Consider the following 5,000-nt stretch of genomic DNA (forward strand, 5'->3'; position numbering starts at 1 on the left):
TTATCATCATAATTGTAAAGGACTTCTGTTAGCCACATGTTTTTATATACCGTCTAGGTTTTTGTATTTTGATTCTTTTAACCGTTTTTTAATATTTTTTATACCAAAACAATTTTAAGCAAAAATGTATAATTAATTTCTAATGTAAACATAATTTCACGTTTTATGTAGCCCTGATGATGGGAATGGATTCCCGAAACGTTGGTGTTGAATAAATATGTAAGATGATCCGAAGTCTTCTTGCTGTCCTCTTCATCCTTAAACTTAAGCTTGCCAGAAGCGAAAATGTTACTAGTTATATATATATATATATATATATATATATATATATCTTTATCGGTCTTTGTTACAACGTAAATATGTTATAAATGTCAATAGTACAGCCAAGGTCCATTAATATAATTAAATATGGACCAAATTTATTTAACATAGGAATAATGCCACGCAAGTTTTAAGGCCTTATATTAGACAAACACGCAAATACAAATACATGTACATGAACACCTACATATGTAATTACATAAAACATATGCATACATACAATATGTACACATACACACATAATCACACATAAATGCAGCCTAAAATAAATATAGAAATACATGGAGAAATACAAAAATAAACGTTCAATCAAACATACACACTCATGCATATGAGCTCTTAATGACAAACACATACACATATACACATGCAATAATTATATAGAATAATAATTAAGAATTGTGAAACAAAATGGTAATGATAATGATAATATTGACATCTATGACTAATTATCATAAAATTGCAATAACGGTGATTTAATTTTACCCTTACACTCGTTAATAGAAGTGTGTGTATTTGAGAGAGAGAGAGAGAGAGAGAGAGAGAGAGAGAGAGAGAGAGAGAGAATTCGGCTTTCATAAGATCATCAACTTGATTTACTTTTTTGATCAGTACAGTAAATAACATTATTTACTAATCCTATGGATAATATTCAGTGATATTCTGCAGAAATGTCACCGAATTCTACTTTGAAGAATAGATGAATAATTTTGAATCTTATATTTTCTCTTCTCAAATAGTCCTTCTGTACTCATTCTATATATCTTTTGTAGAATAAGCATTCTTAAATTGAATCTAATGTCATTATAACTATATTATTATTCTCCTCATAATCAACTGTCTCAACTGATTTTCCAGTACTCATGTTTCAAGTAATATCAATAATTATTGAATGTATAACGAAGAGAGGTTTCCTAATGTTTTGTCACTGTTTTACTATTTCTCAGCTTTCTGTCCTTTTTTTTTCATTAGAAATTTACATACACCTATGAAGTGTATCGTAAATTCAGTATTACCGGAAAGACAGGAATATAATAAAAAAGAAGAATAGTGAGAGAATAGGTAATGACAATGACCAATGTCGATAATCAAGAGATTTCTGGTGAAATACTAAAAGTATTAACAATTTGACATTGGCTATTTTAAGTACAATTCTTTCACTTCCAATACATGTGTTGGGTCGATTCATTCACTATTAATCATTCTTTCATATATATCCAGGGATAGGAAATCAATTTTATCAATGAATAATTAATCATGTCTTGAGTTATTTAAGTATGGATTAAAGTAAAAAAAAAATTAGAGTCGAATTTTTTTCTATTTAAATGAAAAATATTTTGAATTTAAAAAATCGAGAAATATTGATTTTCAATGGACAGCTAGAATACATCAGAACATTAAAACATACTATATGATGAGGTTTGTTACTTATATTTCCATGATGTTTCATAACTATGTGAAAAGAGAGAGAGAGAGAGAGAGAGAGAGAGAGAGAGAGAGAGAGAGAGAGAGAGAGTTTAATATTATTACATTTTATGATGACAATAAGTAAAATAACTCCAGTTAAGCAAATTCTAATTATTTATGATTTGTAATACAAGATTATCTCTCAAATGATCCATTTTGAGCCAAACGTTTAAACTAAGCAGTTAAAAAGCCGAATATCATTCCTTTGAAGCTCCATTAACGTGCATAATCTCCTTATGAGGTGAAGAATTCAACAATTCCAATTTAATTTTCAAGCCATAAGAAGATTATCTTATTTTGTTTATCTCAAATACACGAATTTATTAATCACTGCAAAACTCTCTCTCTCTCTCTCTCTCTCTCTCTCTCTCTCTCTCTCTCTCTCAAAGGTATTGGTGAGAGGTGACAAGGGAGGGTTGGCTGTAGAAGGGTGCATATTGATGAACACCTATGAAGGCTACAGTTGTTTCCTTGCTTTGAATATTGTTCCTTTTATTCCCTACATGAGTAACACTGATATACCAGTATCCATCAAAATATACATCTGCATATATATATATATATATATATGTCTGTGTGTGTGAATATGTGTGTATGAGTTTGTGTATATGAATAAATTTATATGGAACATTAACATATTATACACACACACACACACACACACATATATATATATATATATATATATACATATATATATATACAGCCACAAACACATACATATATATGTATATATATATATATATATATATATATTTATGCATCGTAGGAACAATTAGTTAGAAAATAAAATAAAACAAAAACAATTTGAATCAAATGTGTAGTTATAGTGAGGATGTAGCATAACTTAGATTCAAGACTTCTCATGTTTTTTCTGCTCTCTCTCTCTCTCTCTCTCTCTCTCTCTCTCTCTCTCTCTCTCACACACATACACACCCATAAAGACACGGGCACACACAAACACACGTACAAAGACGTAGGCACACACATACACACGAAGGTAGACGCGTAACAAACATTTTTAAACGTTTATTCATATTCTTCCCATATATGGAGATCAATCCAATACTATTCATTGAGAATATTCATAGCAATCTAGTTCTATTTGTTGCTTTTAGAGAAATTAATAGGGTCATTAGGCTAAATTCTTGAGTTATAAAAGCTTTAAAAGAATAACATGAAACTGGTGAGTGGGGAAACGATACCGGAAAGTAGGACTAAAATCGTTATTAATTTTTTTTCTTTCATTCATTATATAACATTGCGATTTTTTTTTTCTCTTAGACAAGCAGCACATTCCCTAAAGCTTTGTACTAACGACGTTATTTTTTGGAAACTATATACTGCATGTTTTTGCTAAATTTTATTATCGGAAGTAACTTTCAAAGTGTCCAGATGAGGAAGGTTCAGTCAATCTATCCATCAACCTCATTTGGGCGATTAATTTTTTCTGTAGTAACTATCACCCATGATCCCGATAAAGAACGGAAGAATAACAAGCATATATAAGTTAGTAAAATCTTTTATATAGTCAGGTCGTAATTTCTATTGTAATTATATCTCATTTAATTTCAAGGTCTTCGGAATAACAAAATATATCATACAATAGATTGAAAATCATATGCTATAAATCAAATACTGGTTTTACATAGATGGCAATATGTATGGAGTATTCTGGTCCAATGCAATGTTTATTTTAGGTTTTAGACTGAATACTTCATAAGTTCAAAAGAAACATGGATATATGAGTAAGCTTGGCAACTTCCACTAAAAGTTATCTTGATTTACACATAAATTGAACGTAATTCATTATCCAGTTTCTCTCTGCGTACAACTTTGAATCCTTTTTATATCATAAAAAATAGTTTTTTAATTATTCTTCACATCCTGAAAGAAAATTGATGAAAACAGTATCAATAATAGTTTTAAGTAAGATATATCCAATTGTAGGATATGAAACTCTATGAAACATTTGCCTCATGTCTAACAGTTCAACAATATATTCTGATTAAAACTAATTTATTGTCACGAGTATTTTTTTTATAATAAACACAGAATAGAGGAGATATAAAGAAAAGAGAGAAATCATAAGAAACTTTAAGAGAAACTTTCGAGAACATTACATACATTTGTAGGGCATAGCCTTATAAAAAGTAAGAAAAGCACACGAGCTAAACTTCTTATTTTCATTAGCAAAAGAGGCCAAAAAAAGCGTCGGTGGACATGAAAAAAAAAAAAAAGAAAGACAACACGGTCCCCACTACTAGGAAATAAAAATCCATTCAGGTACACAAAATTCTGAATTGTTAACACTTGTTTGCCATTCATGAGCCATGAATTTATAAAATGCCGCCGAGCGTGGACGTCACGGCTTCGTGTTTTGCATCTGAAAGAAATACAAATTTCATGTGGCAAGAACGAATTCATCTGCAGCCAGTGCATCAATTATTTAAGCATGCAAGGAATGAGAATAAGGTTTAGATGGTTATTGGTTTGGCTTCGAGTTAAGTATTGTAAACATATAGTGCTGTTCATTAATCTCTCTCGGTTTCAAGAAAAAAAAAAGTTTTCAATATAGTTTATGCTTGAAATTTAGAGGGACAATAAATTTGTTCAAAATTAGAAAATTGAAGAGTCTTTTTATGCAAAATACAAACTTTGGTTAAAAAATTAAAACTAAGGTTAGGTAATTCTGGTATTTTTTATATTTTTCTTTCTTATATGAAGAATTTCAAAATAAATGATATATTTGTTCTTTACCTAAATATTATATCTAAAAACAGCAATAAAGCAATCAGTGTTATTGAGAATATTGTTCAGAAATCTTGAGACCATTGCAAATTCACATATCTAAAAATAGACTAATTATTCTTCAATATGGAAACTGTAAATTCTGTTGATATTTTGGTTAGTGTCATAATTGAAACATCCATTAATGTTAATTATTTCATGGTTTGAATTAAAATTATACTACCGCTAGAATGTTATGAGGCCTTTTGATTGGCTAGACGGTACTACATTGGATCCTTCTCTCTGGTTAGGGTTCATTTTCCCCTTACCTACACACACACACACACACACACACACACACACACAAAAGACACACTGAATAGTCTGGCCTATTTATTACATATTTTCCACTGTCCTAATACACCTGACAACATTGAGATTAGCAAACAATTCTTATAAATTCGAGAGGTTAACTACCGCAC

This window comes from Palaemon carinicauda, chromosome 9 (genome assembly GCF_036898095.1).
Source record: "Palaemon carinicauda isolate YSFRI2023 chromosome 9, ASM3689809v2, whole genome shotgun sequence".
NCBI classification, from domain to species: Eukaryota; Metazoa; Arthropoda; class Malacostraca; order Decapoda; family Palaemonidae; genus Palaemon; species Palaemon carinicauda.